The sequence below is a fragment of the Protopterus annectens genome, chromosome 9.part0 (genome assembly GCF_019279795.1).
Source record: "Protopterus annectens isolate FY-2018-M chromosome 9.part0, PAN1.0, whole genome shotgun sequence".
Lineage (NCBI taxonomy): Eukaryota > Metazoa > Chordata > Ceratodontiformes > Protopteridae > Protopterus > Protopterus annectens.
Window position 1 is genome coordinate 1,217,371,357 of NC_056743.1, and position 22,489 is coordinate 1,217,393,845.

General features: G+C 38.1%; 1 protein-coding gene across 1 annotated transcript in view; it reads left to right on the forward strand.

Annotated features, from left to right (window-relative positions):
- The first annotated feature begins 7,298 nt into the window (after window positions 1-7,298).
- The window catches only part of PITPNM1 (phosphatidylinositol transfer protein membrane associated 1), a 1,523,951-nt gene continuing 1,508,760 nt past the window's right edge, over window positions 7,299-22,489 (forward strand). The window contains exon 1 of the mRNA XM_044084149.1: window positions 7,299-7,749. The gene's annotated coding sequence lies outside the window, so the exon portion shown is untranslated. The remainder of the gene's footprint in view (window positions 7,750-22,489) is intronic.

Below are 22,489 nucleotides of genomic sequence, written 5' to 3' on the forward strand. Positions count from 1 at the left end.
GAATTTGTGGGCTTGGCCCAGGAGAACCTGGCAGAAGCCCAACAGCAGAAAAAGGTCTGGTATGACAAGAATGTTCAAGCTAGAGAGTATACTATAGGGCAGCAGTTAATGGTTCTCATTCCTGTCAGACACAACAAGCTGCAGGCAACTTGGGACGGACCCTACAAAGTAGTAAGGAAGGTCTGTGATGTTAACTACATGGTAGAATTGCTAGGCAGGAGGCAGGGCACAAATTGTATCATGTTAATATGATGTGACCTTACCGTGATAGTGATGCCCTTGTGTTGAGTATTTGCAGTGGATGGCAGCAGGAGTCAGAGGGGGATCTAGTGACTGATCCCTCAGTAAGGCTTGAACTGAGACCTCAGTGAAAGGGGTAGCAATGTCCCAGAAGCAATCCCCTACCGAGGTTTGAGAAATCTGAGCAGTGTTACAGGAGTTTGGTGGCATGTTCACTGGGAAACCAGGGTGCACCCACCTGGTGCAGCACCAAAGACCTATTAATCAGGCCTCTTATAGGGTGCCTGAGAGAGTCAAATAGACTCTGAGGGAGGAAATACAGGAAATGTTGGAACTAGGGGTAATTCAGGAGTCCAGCAGTCCCTGGGCCTCCCTAGTGGTGTTGGTACCAAAGAAGAATGGCAGCACCAGGTTCTGTGTGGACTACAGAAAATTAAATCATCACACAGAGATGTTTTCTCAATGCATAGGACAGATGAAGCTCTAGAGCAGCTGGTTGGGTCTAAATATCTTGCCAGTACTGATCTTACCAAGGGTTATTGACAGGTGCCCTTGACTCCCAGTGCTAGAGAGAGGTCAGCCTTTGTGATGCCATTTGGCTTCTCTGAGTTTACAAATATGCCCTTTGGGACAAAAAATGCCCCGCAACTTTCCAGAGGCTGGTTGGTTGTATCCTAGCAGGAGCAGAAGAACTTTCCCTTACTTACTTAGATGATATTGCTATCTACAGCCATTCCTGGCAAAAGCACCTTCAGCATGCAAAGGAGGTGCTGGGCAGACTGCAGAGGCAGGGTTGGCCATTAAGCCCAGCAAATGTCAGGTGGGTATGGCAGAGGACTCCTACCTGGGCCATAGAGTGAGGAGTGGTAAGATCAGACCAGAACTTGCCAAAGTGGAAGCCATTCAGGCATGGCCTACCCCTGTTACCAAAAAGCAGGTGAGGGCATTCTTAGGGACAGTGGGGTACTACAGAAAGTTTATCCCCAATTATAGTACCATAGCTGCTCCCCTCACAAAACTGATAAGGAAAAACAAGCCAGATAAGGTAGTGTGGACCCCATCATTTGAGCAGGCATTCCAGAAGCTTAAAGGAGCTTTGGGAGGACCCCCTGTGTTAGCCAGTCCAGATTACAATAAAGAATTTGTTGTGCAGGTGGATGCTTTAAACCATGGGGTGTGTGCTGTACTTAGCCAGGTTTCCTCATACGGAGAAGAGCACCCATTGGCATATCTCAGTTGTAGGTTCCAACCCAGGGAGGAATGTTATGCAGCTGTAGAAAAGGAATGCTTAGCCATAGTGTGGGTACTCCAGAAACTTCAGCCTTATGTGTATGGAAAGAAATTCACTGTAGTTACAGACCACAGTCCCTTAACATGGATACATTGAGCCAGCCAGCAAAATGCCAAGTTACTAAGGTGGAGTCTAGGGTTGCAAGCATATGATATGACAGTGGTGGTGTTAACAATGCCAGTGCAGATGGGCTGTCAAGACAGGGAATGGGGTCAGGTATTCCCAGATAGGCTCAACCCTCTCAATCGTTTCTCAAGGGTCACTTGAAAAACTTGCTTGAATTTTCTGGGGGGGTGGGGGTGTGATATAGATAAATATTGCCAGCCCAGCTATCTGGAATTTTGTAAATAATTCTATGTCATTTGTGAATATTGATATGATTTATACAGAACTGTATGTTATGTACTGAGCTAAGACACAGTGTACCCTGCTGGAACATAGAAGATTAACCTGCAAAACTTAAGAATTGTTGAGATTTAGTTACTTTATAGCTGAGCCATAAACAAAAGATGTTATCTCTCAGTTTCATTTCAGTAGCAGACACAATGTCTAGAGCTAGAAGTTTTTGTATTGTCTTGAAAGAGAAATAATTACTAGGTTTCAAAGGTAAAAGCATTTTATTGTTTTATGACTTCCAAGATCTGCAAACATCTGAGAGATACATATTTTTAACACAGAGATGTTAAATTCTGTTAGTTTCTGTTTTAGCCTGGAAACTGAAGTCAGGTGACAAAAAGTGATGTCATCCAAGCTAACACAGCAGTAAAATTTGATATTAACTTAAGAACTCTCTCAGAGAGAGCCTGTGCATTTTGCATTTTGTCTTGGACCTAGCAAGAACATCCACTCATCATCACCAGCTGCACTCTTTTAGATATAGATAGGTATATAGTAAAGATTAGTTTTGATATTTTCTGTGTTGATTTGAGACTGTCATACAATGTTGTTTTAAAATATTTCCTGTGATTTTGAACTCTGAAGTCACTGTATTGATTTATTGAGTATTGTCTTGTTATTTTATTATTTATTATTAAATATACTTAAATCTATCTTTGTGGCTGATATTTGTGAGACATATTTAAGCTCTTAAGAGTACTTGCATATGTATTTGTTGACACTGTGCAGGCCACTCCTAAATAGCCTTGCAAGTCTTGGCCAGACTACCATTTGGTTAATAATAACATTACACAGAAGGATTGGACACCCTTTGTTAAGCACCTTATAGTAGCTGATAAGGTTGGCTGGTGGCAGCTGGAACTACCTTATAGTCTGGGCAGAAGGGGCATAGCTAGTAAACATGTGCCAGCCTTTCCCAGGTGTGTGGGTGTATTTGTATATAAAACAAATCTCAGTGTGTGTGTGTGTGTGTGTGTGTGTGTGTGTGTGTGTGTGTGTGTGTGTGTGTGTGTGTGTGTGTGTGTGTGTGTTTGTGTGCGTGTGTGTCATCTACTTGGGCAGGGACACAAAGCGCTGGTTGGACAGAGAGGGTGCTGGAGGTCTTAGCTTGGCCACTCAGCTGAAATCTCAACCCTATAGCTGTGCCAGTAAGGAGTCTTATTGGGGTTCTGGAGAAAGAGGGAGAAACCAGCCCCAGACTAACTGCTGTGTCTGTGTGCTCTTAAGGGAAATTATACTTTACTATGTGTGTACTTGTCATCCTTCCAGTGTGTATGTCCCCTAGCTATTGCCAGTGGTGAGGATTTAGGCTCCTTAATTACTGGGCCAGTGCAGGGGTATCACACTAATATTGAAAACTGTTTTGGCATCCAAGAATAAAGTCCAAACTATAAATTGATTTGCTCTGCTTGTTCTAACTTACAGCTTTGGTGTGATTGACTGAAAACAAAAAGCATTGAACCAGTTAGACAAGAAAACAAGCGCAATGCTTCATACTTAACAAACGATATAAAAAAACATTGTTCACAATGATTATACATCCCTCGTTCTGAAGGGGGTATTGGCCTCCTTGAAGTTGACTACATGCATATATCTGTAATTGTGGGACTGAATACATGTTTGCTGACCTCATCAGATCCAAACATGGTGAAAGTTCTAAAGCATGAAGTGAAAAAGTCTAAGATGACATCTTTGCTTAGTTTAGCAGAAGCATTTCAGGACAAAGCTGGAATGGAAATCATACTAGAAGTAGATAAGAAAACAGACACCAAATGAGAGTGCCAAAACAAAAGAAAGAATATAAAACAAGATCAACTGAGAAGGAATAAATGGGAAGTCCACAAATATAAGTGGCAAATAAAGAGAACTTCTGGAACAGTTTCATGTTGACTAGGACTTGACAAAGGAATGGCTAAGGGGGTGTGAATTGAAAAAACACAAACGTAGCATTGATCATTCAAATCATGTTCAGAAAGACACAAAGTCATAAAATATCAGCATCTGTAAGCAGAAACAAGACCAATGTGAAATATAGATACCCAGACAGTTACAACAGTAGTATGAGCAACAGGGCTAATAAAAATGAATTTATAATTGTACTTAAATATGCTACCAGAACTCTATATAAACTGGAGAACAAGGCAGTTATGGGCACCTTGCAGACCTTAAAAACAGCACTCTTGGCTAACATCAAAGACTGAAACAATATTAATTTCATGAACTCTAATCATACCCTGACTTAGAAATGTGGCCAATACCTATCAAGGTGTTAGAACCCCAATGCATTTGCAGAAATTAAACAAGATAAAACGGTATCACCCAGCTCCATTGCATAGAGGATTGAAGCCTTGACTATGACCCTGGAAGAGGAGTGGAAAAGGGAGTGACCAAAGTCGACTCACCCATGCTGAGGGGCACAGTTAGTACCATCACCTACTAGAGAGTAGGGTAAGCAATATGTAGCATATTTCCATTAATAATCTTATATTCTGGACTTGTGAACTGGATCTATTATATAAATAATTTGATACCTTCTCCATACCCTCATCTTTGGGTATGACAAAATTAATGATCTGATATCAACTGTGACTAAGAAGTCTGCATCATTTACATTTCAACATTCTTAATGTTTTATATAAAATGAAACAAATATTTGATGTAAGAAACAGTTTGTTGTACAACAGGACTGATACAATTCTCAATATATATAACCATAGCTTTCGTTTTAACTCCTTTGCTAGAAACCATGTGTCTTATAGATGGATATAACAGGTTTTAATGGACCATGGGAAGCCCAAACATAAATGATGTACAAGCATTCTCAACAGTCAAATAAGCACATCTACTGCTAACAATCAAACCATTAAAAACACTATGAAGTTTAAAGATATATCTTAAAAGGCAGGGTTTAATTAATTGGTGCAGCATGGTCTCATGGTTTGTTAGAATGTGTGATATGTTGAAGTGCATATATTAATCATGTGATTGTATACGTTATTTTTACAATTTGAAGAAATACGTTTTTTAGGACAAATCACACTGCAATTCTGCTTCAGTTTGAGTAAATCATATGTGACTTTTTTATTTTTTCTTTCATTCAAAGTTTTTTTTATGAATAAGCAGATTTCTCTCAGTATTGGTTTTGTTGGTAGTATATTATATTGCATCCAACATTGCTAAGCTTCCAACCAAGGAGAAGCTTAGCCATATTTCCCAGGACTTGTAGGAGATAAACAGTGTCCCCCATTAAGTAGATTTTCCCCATAAAATCTGCAGTTAAGCATACATTATCTAGACTAGCTTTAAAGGTTACCAAGAAAGGACACTGCTTGATACATAAAGGAGTTAGTTCCAGAAACAGGTGATACTGTCGGTTAGGTTCCTGTGGTGTCAGCCGGTACTGCATATGTGAAAGTGTAGGTTTAGGATTGACTTACAACTAGTTTTACTTAGTTGGCAGAGTTCATAGAGTGTAGGGCTATTCAGAAAACTGAAGGCTAAGCAGATATCAGTACTCATGAGCTATACAGCACTGTACAGATGGATACAGATTTTAGTCTATTAGAGTAGCTAAGGATATGAAGACCTAAGATCCTTTTTGTGAGGAAATCTTCAGGTCTTCAAGGTCAGTCTTAGTACTAAATGGACTACATGCCAGGCATTGGGGGGACATTATATTCAATGATGTCCCTATTGAGGAAGGAATGAAGTGGGACTATAGCTACATTGAACCTTGAGGAGATAACATGAATGATAAATTGTGTAAAGTAGAAGGATTTTCTAACTTCATCTGAGAAGTGATGATCAAAAGAGAGCTTGTTATCAGCATATAGATGCACAAGTCCATGACACCTGTGTGAGATTTAAGTGTTATCTTATGGGACATGGTGGCGATGCCAGGTTTACCAAAGAAAACTATGCTGCATTTCTTGGTGGTGAAGGTAAGCCGCAGTTAACAGCTTCTTAAGTGAGTCACCGAAAACCCTTTTGGCAGTGCTCAGCTGTGTTGTGATCCATTCTGAAGGTGAATGAGGTAAACTTATACAATCAAAATAACTGTGCTGTATGTGAAGTGCTGTAGATGGTTAGATGTTTATATAAGAATACACAGCATAGTTCTCCCAGCCTATGTAGCCCCAGAGATCCCAGATCTCCTCTACACCTAACACCAGAAATCCTGGATAGTCCTCCTGTTCCTTAGAGGTACAATCATGCTGCAACATTAACACGATACACATCTACTGCTATACACACAGCATCAGGAAGCTGTCGTGTCCTTCACCCACACTCCTGATCACTTTGTTTATTGGGGAGGCATTGACTTCTGCTGAGTACTGAAGTGATTAGGCTATGCTCTCTATGCCTGTTCTCCTCCACTGGGAAATGCTGTCTTGAGAAAGCTCAATTGTTCTTTCTCCAGCCATTTCTCCATTGATATGAATCCATCACTGAACACAGTCTCTGGCATTACAGACAGAAATCCAGCCACTGACCAATTTATCAGTCAAAGCATCAGAAACCACAACAGGTGTACACTTTTTTCTTTGCAAAGACTGGATAGTAGTGCATTGCCATAAGAAACTGCAGGATGTTTTCTCCTAGAGGAGTGTAGACTATCACAATAGAATGGGGAAAAAGAATCTGAAAGTTCCATAGTAACACTGGAAAAATTATAGAGAGCATCAATACAGATGAAGTGCATAATGGGGCAAATCCCTCAGTTTTCCTTTAATGGATCTATTAACATCAGTAGCTATTTCTGACAAAGCATTTTGTCAGCCAGTCTCGTGCTTATAAAGGTAAACTTTTTAAATTCCTTGTCAAAATAATTTCAGAATATAAGCCATAGGAATCCAGAGTTCCTCAACTCAGTGCAAAATGTGTTGCAAACTATACAGTATGTTGTATAAATAATGGGTATGTTAATAGTCATGTCAATAAAATTCTTTTAATCTAATTAAGTGAGCAAGGAACTCAACAGAATGGGTTGAAACAAAGAAGCAGGATGAAGAAAAGAGAATGCCAAGAGCCATGTAACGTGGAACATAGGAAAAGCTAGTATAAGATGGAAGAAGAGAGATACCTAACAGAGCAAGTATGTGAGGAATAGATAAAGATGGTGAATCTAGAAGTATATCAACATTTTAGGTCACTCTTTAGTTTTGATTTTATTTAACATTTTTTTCTTGTTAAGCTGCAATGTCCTGAAAGTGCAGTCATCACTGATTAATTGCAGACTTGTTTTCTTTTTTTCATCCTGTCATGTACAGGCAGCCTGCATTCTTTTTATATCTCCCACCCACTCCTCCTCCTAGCTTTGCTTAGAGAGAATCTGTACAGTAATTTCTCTCTCTCTCTTTCTCTCTCTCTCCCTCTCTCCTCCAGTTACCAGCACACAGAAGCACACATACGCTCACATACAAGCAGTTGGACAGAATCTTCCCCTCCCCCAAGCCCTTTTTCTGCTGTCTCTCTCACAGTTGCATTTTGAAAAAAAAATCCCTGCATCTTGCATTAAAAGAAGGTTTCATATTATAGAGTTGCTTATAAACAGCACGCAGCATCCTTTTCTTTTCCCCATCACACACTTTTTAGTGTGCCAGTTGCACGACTGAAGGGACGCATTGGAATTAACCTAAGAAGCAGAGGAAAGACGGCTGGGGGAAGAGGAGGTGGAACACCCCCCTTCTCACGATACTGGACCTGAAAGGAGATGAAGATACCATCTCTACCCCCTCCACATGGGGTACAGACTGCTCTGGAGGGGGATGGAGGTTCAGCATTGCTTTGTGTCGGGTAAATACGGATGCAGTCTTGTCACAGTGAGTACATTTATAGGGACAAAATACCTATAGCCAAACACAGAAATATCACGTAGTGTTTGTGTTTTGCATGTGAATATGTTTACTATTAATGGGTTAAATGTGAAGATGAAGACAGTGGTGAGGATGAAGACTGTGGTGTGTAGCAAGCTGTGGAAAAAGCTGGTGGAAAACAGGCAGGATACAAAGAAATATGTATCGTCTCTGCATCCTTCTCATACCACTGCAGGCAAAGAAATGTTCATTTCTACAAGTGTCTGTGTATCTGTGTGTGTGGGGGGGTGTCTGTCTGTCTGCATAGCTTTCTTTTGGCCTTAGCCTATGCATGTTTGTGTAACCTTATGTATACTGGGCACTTTTCACACACTGACATAGTGACAGCACACACATACACACACCCACCCACACACATATACATACACACATGTTGAGGCTGCAGTCTCCCTTTCTTAAAATACTTATTTGAACCCCCTCCCTTATAAAAAAAATTACTCAAATCTATACAGAAAATCTCCCTGATTTCTAAGACAGAGTCAGGGTCTCTGGCTCCTTCTCTGCAGCTGTTTGTCCATTCATTCATATCCATAATGTGCCGTAAACACCCTATCTCGAGTTTATATGCATATTCACATCAACTAAATGGGGACAGGCCTCTGTGTAAAGACCAAACACATTAAAATGTCATTTTTTTTAGAAATATCTTCCTGCCTGCCTTTTCATTCACCTGTTTCTCTATGTTCATACTCTCATCTGTTTAAATAATTCAATAAATAATTTGTCTCTCTATCAGTTCAGCTAGTTGTCAGGTAACTGTCTATTTACCCATCATGCCACACATACTTGCTCACATCCTTTCTTCTCTATCAACAACATGGCATTGGGCGTCTCTTTGATTGAACATTTCATTTGTTTATGTACTTGCTGTATCTGTACATGCCTTCCATTCTTTTATCCTCACAAAGGGATGGATACTTAACTGGCATGTTTACACAGTGTAAAGAATCAATATTAATATGCCAATATACATGCTTGTATACAAATAATATGCATCTTCCTATCTGCACATAGGCAGGATTTATCTGTTTCTCTGAATATCCCGACTTCTTCACTTGCTATGTGTTTCTGCATTATCCTTATCTGCTCAAGTAAAAGGCAAGGCCTTTCTGCAGAACAAGCAGACTTGCTCTGTGAGGTGCCATGAATAACACTGAATATTGGAAATGGTTCCCTATAAAGTCTTTATAGGTTACAATGCATAGGGTCTGGATTTTAAACAATGCAACTTCTAAGCAAACCTGTAACAGTGCTGTTGTTTGGGAATGGCTGGAAAATTAAAGTAAACATCTTGTAATAGTGCTGATGTGTGGCAATGGGTGGAAAAGGATGGCAAGCAGCTCTCTGAGGTTGCTGGAATGATGACATCTATGGCAGCTCAGAAGTAATGCACCTATGAGACAAAGACCCAAGGAGAAGTAGATAGGTGGGGTGAGGAAGTACAAATATAAAAAGGGTTCTGGTGTACTCATTACAGGTTACTGAAAAGTAGGCATGTAATATAAAACTGCACTAAAAAGGTTTGGGTACAAAGAAAGGCATAGATGCAAGTGGTACTGCTAGGAAGCAAGATGATATCTCTATGCTTTATTAGGACAGCACTTATATGTCTACTGCTGTCAGCAGTGACTTGGAAGTGGAAATGAAAGTTGGCCGTCAATGAGCAATCAATGGGCTGACAGGGGTGACACAGGTGTAAAGAGAAATGGCATGTGATACTGGCTCTCCTTTTTGGTTGAGGGGGCGGTAGACAACTGCTAGTGAGGATAACTACCCTGGCAGAGACTACTGGCCAAATATTACCAAGGAGGTAAGCAGATAGTGATATGCTAGTGCACATTCTGTTGCCATAGAAATACTGGGGGGATTTTGTTTCTTCTGTTACATAAATACTCTTCTCTTTCTCTATTATTAGTGAAACTACATTGCTCTGCTCCGTCCTGCCCTTGCCTAACTGAAGACCAGTGTTCACCAAAACAGCTTCCGGCAGAAAGTAAAACATTAAAAATGTAAGGCATTATTATTCTTTAAAGACAACGAAACTACCAGGAATACAGTGTACAGCTCAAAAGAGAGTTCAAAGGAGGGCAATATGTGTTTAGAGCTCAGTTCCTCCTTCTCCTTCGCTGACTCTGCTAAATGCTGCCAGGGAAATGCCTCTATTAAAGATGGCAGCCATATCTTGTGTAGTTTGAGCAAGCAGAGTTAATGTATTCATTCCTTCACACACGCTTGCATTCATTTTCTGATGCCCCCATATCCACTTAGGTTCACCGGACAGTCTGTGCTTATTCTGGTATGCAGTGGATATGTAAGGTATTGGACGCATTTCTTCTAAAAACTTCTGTTCAATCCCTGGTGCACTGTGCAGTACAGAAATGGGGAAAATGTTACATGTGGCTTAATCCATATAACCTCAAGGGAAGCAGGACAATAACATTCATGTTTTCTAGCACTGCCATGTAATTAAAGATTAGCAGTGTTCAGATATTTCAGAAAAAATGAACATCTAAGGACATGGAGAGAGCACTTAAAGATTAGCAGAAATATATTTCAGGTATTTCAGAAGCATTGTGAGGAAGGGTTTTTTTTTTGTCAAGAGAGAGAGAAATTGCCAGCCTCTCTGTGGAAGCTGAGGATTCAGAAAATGTAAGAGAATGCAAGATGACACAAAGAAGAAACTATTCAGGGGCAGGATTATAATCCAGCCTCTAACTGTACTGAATCTGAAATAAGAATGGCAAACATGAGTAAGGATTCCCACTAAATATACACACCTTAAGATGAAAGAGCTACCTTCATTTAGAAAGTTGACAGAATATGCTTATCAGTGCTTTCTCTGATTATAAATATCATGGCTGTAAATTTAACATTTTGTCTAATTTTGTAATTTTTAGCCATTTTATTTTCCGTTAGAAAGGTAGAATCATCTGAATTTAGCAAGACGTTTTGAAGTAAACTCAAGAACATCCCTGAAAAGGAGGAATAGATTAGAGAGATGGGTAGAAAAATGATAATTGTTGGTTTAACTAGGAGAAATACTGTATCTAGCAACTGTCGTGTCTTGGAGATTACTTGGGCTAAACAGTCCGTTGAGACTATTCTTCTTTATATCTAGATACAATCCTCACCTCAAAGTGGAGATCAGAATATATGTATATATGTATATGTTCAAAATGAATCTTACAAAAGACACATTATCCTCTGATTTCCCACAACATCAGCAGGGTGCCAGTGCACACAAAGGAAGCATGGTGAAGCTTTTAAACAAAGTACTATCACTACTGAGCTAGCTATCTGACTAGCTAACAGGCTCTCTTCTATTTTTACTTTATTAAGTACAAACGTGTAGTGGGAACTGTATCTAAGTTATAGCACTATCTGCATAGAGACTGCATCTGTCCGTAAGCTTATATCATCTACCACGCTCTCCAGCAGTCTTGACCACCACTGAAAAGAGTTATGTGTCCACAAATAAACAAGTATTTTAAAAGTGCATCTTGCAGGAATTCAGGTGCACATGACAGCTTAGCAGGTTGTAATGGAGTATATGACATTAATAATATCAAAACATACTAAAGGCTGATACTCAACAGTACTGCTGTTGGCAGTTAGAAATGAACAGCCCACTCTGTCTTTCCATTTGAGTCTGCAAGTTTAGTTTTCCTAGAAATCTTTTTACCATTAATTACAGAATGTTATGTTTTTTTTAATGCAATGATTATTTCCACCTTTGTAGCAGCATCTGGTAGCACTTCATGTCCACTCACCACACTTTCTGTGAAGAAAGTATTCCAAGTTGCCTCTTAATCTCTCCTGTCAAGTCCATCATTTGCCTAATAGTCTTGCAACATATTTTGCATTAGAAGCAATGCATTTCTGCACTTTTCCCTCCATATATGGAACTTAGGTGCTTCTATCATATTCCACCCATTCTGAAAGAAGAAAAAAATGTTCCTTTCCTTCAGTCTGCCTTCTTATGACTTGAACTCAATCCCTGTAGTATCCTTACTCCTCCTCTCTGAAAGTTTCGACCGTGTGTCCTTACCTAGTTGACAGTAGTCTCTCCTTTAAGCCACATGTCACTGCTGCTGCTGTGCTTGCTTGATGCATGTTGTTGTTAACCAAGGACATCTCACTGAGCTCAAAGTTATTTGATGGGGAGATCCAGGTATAAAGCTCTAGTCTCATGCAGTTAACAGATTGCAATAAAAGAAAACTGTCACCCATACAAGGAGCTGTATCAAAGTATACAATACACTATACAGTGCACAGTCATGGCACTCCATTCTTGCTGGTGATGATCTTAACTGTGGATTCCTACATTTTGTTTGCTTTATTTGCTGCCTTGCCATGCACTTACCTCAACTTTGGTCGCAAGTGATCAATACCCCAAGGTCTTTTTCCTACCTTGTATGTAATATAATGTCACCTTCAATTAACAAGTCATTCCAGGTTTTTGTGTCACACCTCCATTATGTTGTACATTTTTCACTGAATTCCAGATGCAGAATCTAAATAATACCTAATCTCTCACAGGTCTATTCCTCCTAACATATACACATACTATGCTATTTCATGAGATAAAAAAAAAAATTTGAGGGAAATAAAGATATTCTGCCTTCTACAGACCATCACGTACAATTGGTGAACATTGTGACCATGGCAATTCATAGCAGGGCTCCCAGCAGCACAAAATTGGTCACTCTTCCATCTGACAGTGACAATTATTTACCACCACCACCTTTCCTGCTGCAACTGCACCCCGCAGCATTACCCACTGCACCTTTCCCTTGCCTATTTACATACTTCTGATTGTTTCATAGCTTTCTAGATGTATTTTGCGCATGGTAACATGTTAAATTCTGCGAGTGAAATGTTGCAACCTGTTGGACAGCCATTTGGCTCTCTGTCTGTTTCCTGATTGCTTATTACCTTTTAGGTACTGTGCATTTAATATGCAGTCTTCATTTTGATTTTTGATGATATCTTGTAGAAATATTTCTGTCTGCTAAGAGTATCCCTCTCTCTGTCTGCCAACTAATAGCACTTGCTTTTGGTGCTCTTTCATGGAAAGTGGCAAATTTCAAACAGACCTCCAAAAAAGCTAGCAAGTATGACTGGTGCATGGCATAACCAAACTGTTAAATAAATCAAAAACAAAAAAAAAGTCAGCACTCAGAGGCAATTGAAATTTTATTCCTTTCCCTTCAGACCAGTTTCGGTAACAAACCTTCTTCAGTGATAAAACATACATAATGCAGGGACAGTTTTTATACACAATGTGCATTCCCAATTGTGACATCACTTCCCCATTAATCCATTCCATGGGAATGCACATTGTGTATAAAAACTGTCCCTGCATTATGTATGTTTTATCACTGAAGAAGGTTTGTTACCGAAACCTGTCTGAAGGGAAAGGAATAAAATTTCAATTGCCTCTGAGTGTTGGCCTTTTTTTTTTTTATTTAACAGTTTGGTTATGCCGTGCACCAGTCATACTTGCTAGCTTTTTTGGAGGTGTGTCTTTGACTTTCAGCTGGCTGTTGACATTCGAGGCTAGGCCTTTGGCCATCCGTGTCAGGATTAAGCTGGTTCTTCCCCTGAAGCTTTTTTGGACTTATTGGAATAACATATAATGTATCGTTTGAAATTGGATTTTCGGATGTATTCAGATGTTTTCCCAGAACGAGTGGATCGTTTGGTTATATATGGGAGTTTGGTGTAGTATCAACACTTGTGAACATAAATCCCCTTTTTTTGTTTGTTGGGTTGAGAAGAATACAAGGTGGTGAACTTGTTCATTTGGCAGCCTATTTGGATGGTGCTTTCGTATTTTGGTAGACTTTTGTATTTTTTCTTCAATACAAGGTTTCCAGTTGATGTTCGTTTGGACATAAATGTTTATTTTGATAAACGCAAGTGAAAACGAAGGGAAGGTAAAGATGTTTTGGTACAATTATGTTTGGGCTAACTTCGGCATTTACAAGCTAAAGATTTAATCCCGGATGGTTCAAGTCAACGGTTTAATACTGTTTAAATAACCAACTTTGGCTCTGAGAATACTAATGAATGGGAACTGTTTTCGGGTGTTTGAAGCAGAAGTCGCCAACAACTGATGTAACTATATTTGATGTATATTGTGGTTCATAAATATAATGAACACATTTTTTTGTTTAAAACATATAGATTAAGATGTGCCTAAACAAGTGCTTTAATATTTTTTACTTTGTGAATATTAACGAACATTAAAAGTTTTGTTTCCTTTTGAACTTTGGTGGGGGTTGAAGAGAAGAATATAAGGGGGCTTGGATTCATGCCAGCGGCCGATTTTGAACAGTACCTTGATAACGGGTTTGGGATTGGGTCAATATGTGAGGGCCATAACAGTTTGTTCTCAAATACACAACGCTTATGTTCTGATGCCAGAAGCAAAGGTATCACTGTAGGTTCCGGGCGGGTCAGAAGATTTTGATTAACAGGCTGAAAAATTTTATTTAACTCTATAGTAAATGTAGAGTGACAATTTTTAAGACCGCATTATGTGTTCTTATTTCTGACTCATAGGATGATCCAGGACTGATGGTGACCCACCGTGGTGTTTTTTTGGTGGGTGATTTATATATTATCATTTTTTGCTTTATTAATGGATGTAGATAATATTTGAACATAACAAGTTAATTTGAGAACGAACTTTGGCCAATTGATATTTATGACTATTTGTGTGTTAGGTAGCACAAGCGCCATTTTTTGGTGCCAAACTTTGGTGAAAGTCTTAAAGATTTTGTTCATTTTAAAGGTATTATTTTGAGCATTGAACAAAGGGGGCCATTTAATGTTGTTTATTATATAATATTTATGGTCATTGAGGTTTGCTCCTTGACAGCATGGTAATTCATTTATAAGAGTTCTATTGGAATATATGCACATTGTTATTAGGGACATATTCATGTACAAGTTTTGTTCATGGGTTTGGACAATAATTTTTCTTTATAAACATCATAAACTAAGGGGGGTTTACAGTTGCATTTATTGTTGAATATATATAAATATTAATATAAGTAATGGTAATACAGTGATTTTGGTTGCTGTATTTAGACCATACATACATAGTTTGAAATGTATTTTTTATATTTTGACAATATATTTTTGTAATTGTACAAATATAAGGTGAAGGATGCTTTAACCATATCTATAACAACTGGTGGCATAACACATTTGTATTATTCTATGTGTTTAGTTGTTTATTTCCTATATGATTTCACCCCTGCTTTTGAAATATTGGGGTCCTCTCTAGTTATTAATGTGTATAAAGATATTCTGTTTTATGCAATTTTGGTTGGAAGGGTAGCAAGTCAGGTGGTCATATATTTTCTGGCAGTGGTCAGGTCATGTTCTTCTAGTTTTGGATCTGAAATATAACTTAATAGGGGACCGGTAGGAACTTGCCTTACTCATAGAAATATTTTTGAGTTTTTGAATAAGTAATTTTGGTGTATTTCTCCAGGCTTTGCATCAAATAAACATTATCTATCTTTGGATACCATTTATAGGGTCATCTGAACATATTGGGCAGGTTTAGGGCTTATTGCCATGGATCTCCAAAGAATTCTGCAGGGTTTGTGTGCAGATCAGGATGACATAAAAGTTTTTGGCATTGGGACCAATATGGATGGGGTCCCTAATAAGAAAATAGGAGATTTCCATGACGGCTGCAACTTGCTGTTTTACCAACTAAATAAAGAGATGAAAATCTTAAGAACCAATATTTGGCACTGAAATTATTCAAGGCATATAAGAGTAAAGGTAGTATTACTCCACGTGGTTTAAGGGTCAAAATTCAGCCCTTGGTTGGTAAGCCAGATGACCTATTGATGGAGGATTGGCAGAAGGCACAACAAAAAGCCACTATGGCTTTTGTTGATATACTAATGTCCTTTTATGAAAGGACAGTTGCACAAAATATTAAAGCTGTGACAGAGACATGTAAAATATGAAAAAATATGAAGGTACGCCTTCTTTTGTGCAAGGCCTGGAAAAACTATCCAAAGATCTCAATTTTGGGAATGGATTGAAGGAAAAGAAACTAAATAAATTTCATAGATATGTGGAGGATTATGAGAGAGGCAAGCCCTTTGAGTCCCAGAGGGGGGTTAGATTTATTGATAACAATAAGGGTAGATCCAATATTAGAAAGAAAAGACCCAGATCTATATTAAAGAAAGCAACACAGGGTCTCAGTACCTCAGGGGAAGAATCATCTATGACTGACACGGAGGGAATTTATATTAGTGACTCTCCTGACTCAAAAAAGGTATGAATTCAAGAAGGCCTTTTAGGAGACAAACCCGTAGGGGTGGACGCAAGCACAAAGGTGGCAGCCTTGGAAAATCTATTACAGTCAATGGTGAAGTAGGGACCCAATTTTATAATGTACATAATATTTCCTCTTATGTTTTATCAATAGATGAAAAAAGTTTACTTAATAAAGGTTTAGAGTTTGTTCCCAGTTTTTTGGTAGATGAACATATTTTTGTTTCAGATCTTTTTGCCTTCTGTAGAATTTTGAATCTAAAATTGTTTTTTGGAACATCTAATAATTCTGAAAGAGCATCTGAATTTCGTTTTCACAAATCCACATTTATGCCACCAATGAATAAATATGTGGGTATTTTTCAGGAAGCTGTCCTAAGGGATTTACATTTTAACTTTAGTTCTGGTAGGAACTTTAGACATAATTTTTTGAAAGGTGAACAACAGGCTTTGAAAAACCTATATTCCAATTCTGATATAATCATTCTTCCGGCAGATAAAGGTGGGGCTGTGGTCATAATGGATGCCAGTTATTACTGGAATGAGGGAAATGAGCAATTGTCCAACCCTCAGAATTATATTAGGATGTCAACAGACCCCACACCTAAATTTAAGGTTGAGATTGACTCGTTTTTGAATCAAGCACTGGAAGAAGGAATCACTGATGTGAAGACAAAAGAACAACTCATGGTTCAGGATCCAACCCGACAGTACCTGTATCTCTTGCCCAAAATTCATAAAAATTTGAATAGACTTCCAGGAAGACCAATCGTTTCAGGACCAGGATCTTTAACTGAACCCATTTCTGCCTTTTTGACATACTATCTGAAGCCATTATTATCAGGGGTCAGGGCAGGAATTAGGGATACCACAGAGTTTTTACAAATTATTCAGGACTCACAACTGGAACCTAATTGACTCATGTGTACACTTGATGTTAAATCCTTATATACCAGTATTCCTCATTGGGTGGAATTACTTGCCCTAGAATACTGGTTAAATAAAGCCAATTTATATGCACCGGGATTTAACACTCTCCTCACATGTCTTGCAGAACATGTACTGACTAAGAACACCTTCTATTTCAAGGGGGAATGTTACTGGCAACAGCAAGGAACAGCTATGGGGGCCTTGTTTGCCCCAATTTATGCTGACCTCTTTATGGGGTATGTGGAAGATCAGATTATATATAATGTCATGCATAACATTTACCTCAGAGATGGACATATGGAGATGCTTCTTAGATAATTGTTGGTTGGTTTGGTGTGGGGGTGTGGACTATTTGTTAGGCTTTTTGGAATATCTTAATTGTAATTGGTGGGGGATTGAGTTTACTGTTAATTATCACAGTAAAGAGATTAGTTTCCTGGATGTCAATATTTCGAAACAGGGGGATGACACATTCAAGACATCAGTATACAGGAAATAGCCACAATACAATAATTTATTATATGCAACCAGTTTACACCGCACACATGCCATCAACAATATTCCTAAATCACAGTTTATGAGAATTAGAAGTATATGTTCTGCAGACATGGAATTTCATAATACTAGGCATGATCTTGGGGGTAGATTTATTAATAGGGGATATAAGAAATCAACAGTACAAAAGGCCAGTGATTGGGCGGCCAATTATGAGAGATATAGCCTATTAAATTATAAAGTTAAAACCAAAAAGGATGGATCAGGAACCATGAGGTTGGTTACTACATTTGGCAGTAATATACATTTATTGCAAGATGTAGTCAACAAACATTGGAATATTCTTCTGGCCAATGCAGATCTGGATCAATGTTTGTCTAACAGATGCCAATTTTCTTTCAGAAGGGGAAGAACACTCACTTCCTATTTTGCGCATTATAAGAAAACTTTTTTGGATTATGTGAACCAACATCAACTTACCATATTGGGGGATAGGCTTGTTGGATCAAATCCTTGTGGACATTGCAGTCTGTATAAACATATGTTTAAAACTTCATATTTTAGCAGTAAAAACACTGGTCAAATTTTTGATATTTCATTTTTTGGGAATTGCAGCTCTGACTGGGCTGTCTATTTGGCTAATTGCCAATGTTCTGCCTTTTATGTAGGACAGGCTTCTAGGCAAGAAGTCGTATTTCAGAACATTTCAGTGATTTACGTCTTAAAAAAATGACCAATGCATTGTATAGACATTGTCAGTTGCACAGGACCGCTTCATTTAGATTTGTCATTATTGACCAAGTAAAAGGTAATAGATCTATGAAGCAAGGTTGGCACACTATATTAACTCAAAAGGAAATAAAATGGATTATTACATTGGGTGCCCTATTTCATCCTGGACTAAATGACAAGTTATGAGGGTCTTTTTTCTTTTTATTAAAGACCCTAGTTGGTAATTTCACAAATAAATATATGATATGAATGGAAGTTTGATTACAGCATCTGATATTATATTCAAAATGTTTATTCTGGTTGATGTTTGTATGTGTTTAGAGGGTGGAATGGATTAATGGGGAAAGTGATGTCACAACTGGGAATGCACATTGTGTATAAAAACTGTCTCTGCATTATGTATGTTTTATCACTGAAGAAGGTTTGTTACCAAAACCAGTCTGTAGGGAAAGGAATAAAATTTCGATTGCCTCTGAGTGCTAGCTTTTTTTTTTTTTTTTTTTTTTTTTTTAAATTTCAGACACATTACTGATAGCTACTAGACTCTTTGGAGAAAGGCTACAGTGTGGACACATTTATGAAATGATACATTTATGTACTTAGAAATAAAATTGAGGATTTCACATAAGAATAATGAGGGAAGGTTCAAGAATGATGAAAGCGTTGCAGGTAAGAAGGAGCTACAGTAATACCTAAAATGTCTGTGTACAATACCTTGTACAAGAGGGTCTTTTATTTACTAAGCACATCAATGGATAAATATATAAAAATAAATAAATAAAATATCTCAGTGTACTACCTTGTGATGTAGGAGCCCTCATCACCTTCACCCACCATCCAAAAATGTCTCTGTATAATATCGTGCAGTAAAAGATCTCCTAATGCCTCCATCTCCCCAGAAATATCTCTGTATAATACCTTGCAGCAAAGTATCCCCTAATGCCTCCATCACCCCTCAGAAATGTCACTGTATAATATCCTTTATTGCAGGATCCTCTAAAACCTCCTGCATTATCCTGAAATATCTAATACCTTGTGTTATAGGATCTTCGATCACTTTCATCACTGTCCCAAAATGTTTTGATATCAACCCTTGTGTTAAAGGACTACCCAGGGATATTACTACATCACAAAATGCCCTATGAACATGATTCCACCCCATCACTTCCCAAAAGGTCTGTTTATTCTGTTGTTAGTAAAAGGTTCATACACTCCCTCTACCACCATCATAAAATGTCTCTGAATAATACCTTGTACTAAAGGATCCCTAACACCTCCATCATCCTCCTGAAATGTCTTTGTATAAACAGTTTACTAAAGGATCCCACTAACACCTCCATCACCATTATGAAATAACTGTTTAACACCTTACGTTAAAGGATCCATAACATCTCTGTCACTCTTTTGAAATGTCTTTTCATAATCCCTTGTACTAAGGGATTTCCCAAACACCTTTATGCCATTGTTAAGTAACTCTATTACCTTATCCTATAGGATCTTTTAACAACTCCATCCCTATCCTGTAATGTTTCTGTCTGATGTCTTTCTAAAGGATCCCTCAACACTTCCATTACTGTCCTGAAATGTTTCAGTATAATGTTTTTAATCCTGAAATGTTTCTGTGTAACAGCCCATGCTAATGGATCTACTAACACCCCTTTACTGCTAGCCTGAAATGCTTATTTATAATTCTTTATGTTAAAAAATCACTCAGCACCTCCATCATAATACTGAAATGTCTAAAAATAACATTTTGAGCCAAAAGAGCCAACAGAATCTCCAACACCATCCTGAAAAGATCCTTCAGCACCTCCATTGCCATCCACAAGAGTCACTGTATAATTCCATCTGTTTCTACATAATACCTTGTGCTAATGGAACCCCTAATATCTCCGTCATCATCATCCTAAACTGTTCAGCAAAAATAGAGCCCAAAAATCAGCAATATAGCAGAAACAAATATAAAATCCCTTGTGAACAAGGAGCAAAAAATCCAGGCTGAGAATGTATTCCAAAATAACAGCAAGAAATCCACGAATACATGTTCAGGTACCAGTTTATTAACAGAGGACACAAGCGCTTTCACAGTTGTTTCTTCTTATCATCCTAAAATGTGCCCATACAATATCTTGTTCAAGATTCCTCAAACCTTTATAACCAAACTAAAGTGGCACTGTATTGTTCTTCCAGCTACCCAAAGCATTTACCTTCCCTGCATCAGTAATACTGTGGGTGTCCATCACAATCAGCAATAAAACCCTCCTATTCCTTCCTTCTTGGCTAGCTGAAACAAGTACAGCTAGAAACTAAAACTTACAATTGTATAATTGTTTTACAATCCTTGCACATTTGGCATATGTTACCTGCTTGGGGCAAGTTTAGGAAGATGGCAGAGCCATAGACACATATGGCAACATGGGTGACATACATTTTGTCAAACTGTCATTTGTTTGACTTAATACAGTGAGGAAATTTGGTCAACTATGCGAATGAGTGAGTGCCCTTATTACTGAGTGTGGTATACTATAAAATGAGGATCTGTTGCTGGAGGTACATGTGTGTTTGGATGCTAATGCCTTATTTTTTGGATATATTTGGAAGTTTAGTCATTAGAAGGTGGGAATGTGAGTGTGTTTGTGGTTTAGAATCAGAGTAAGGGCTAGCTAAGGGAAACATTTAGTGTTGTACATGTGTATTTGTTTATGTAGTATGTGTCTGAGTTGTATTGTGTAGTGGTAGTGTCATGGAAAGTTTTGTTTCTAAAGTAAGGTGTAGGGTGGGGTTAGCGGCAAGGTCAAGGATATAGCTAAGATTAGGACTAGCATGATTTAATGAGACAGAGAGATAACGTTATAAATGCTCAAACTTTGAATAGCCAACTTTACAAATATCTTCTGACATATTTGATTCTTCATTATTTAAGTACATACTAATACTATAGAGAATGTCAGTTAAGTGCTATAAAATCTTTAGTGCAGTAGAAAAGGGATAAGTATAGAAAAATAATATGGTCAACACTGCAGATCACTGACACAGTTAACTCTGAGCATATTTAGTAGGCATTTCTGAAGGAAATGCACACAGGGTTGTAGATATAGTATAATAGTTTCAGCCAGTTCAAAAAAAAAAACAATAAAACCAGTGCTGGGACTCTCTCACACACACACACACACACACACACACACACACACACACACACACACACACACACTTGAAAAGGAAAAAGAAAGAAAGGTATACTTTTGTCAGATATTGTAATGGTGCAAGTATGTGTAAAGGAAATGAAGAAATGGTGTTGTGGTATGTCACTTGAAAGGATGACAGGAAAAGAATTCTTTATGAAGTTTCTGTTTACAGTAATGATGATAGACGGCACTTAACATCATAACATTCTACATAAAAAAGGCAACTGCACCAGATACCATGTGGGAATTAAAGAATTCTTGATACAAACTTGGATTCTAAGCAATCTATGTGAGAACTCATCATATAATATTACAAAATTCATAACTGCGCTGTTTCACAACAGGCTGGATACTGAATAGGATACCACTTTCTGTGGTTAGTACAGTTAGTCACTCCCCTTTGTAATAAAGCAAACGTGTCAACATGAACCTTTGAAGCATATCTAGATGGGGCCCATTAGCTCTCAAGCAAATATCTGAACACAGGACTCCAGAATTTTTAAAGGTACACACACACACACACACACACACACACACACACACACACACACACACACACACACACACACATATATATATATATATATATATATATATATATATATATATATATATATATATGGATTCACTTTGAATAATCGATTGTTCAGAACATCAACGAACTGCAAAAAAAAAAAAAAAAAAAAACTCAAACACTATGTTATGCAGGGGAATAAGGGAAATCTCCCATTTACCTCTATATGTGGTAGCGCTAAACAGGAGATTTCCCATTCCCTAACTGCAATGCCAACACTCAGATGGCACACACACACACATAACATGCAGGGCACCTTGCTGCCCTGCATACACACCCAACATTCCACAATCTCACTCTGGCTCTTCCACTTTAATCCTTCGATGTTCTGAGCATCGATGTTCTGGTCTCGATGATCAGAACTTCGATGTTCTGAACATTCGATGATTTAAAGGGAACCCATATATATATATATATATATATATATATATATATATATATATATATATATATGTGT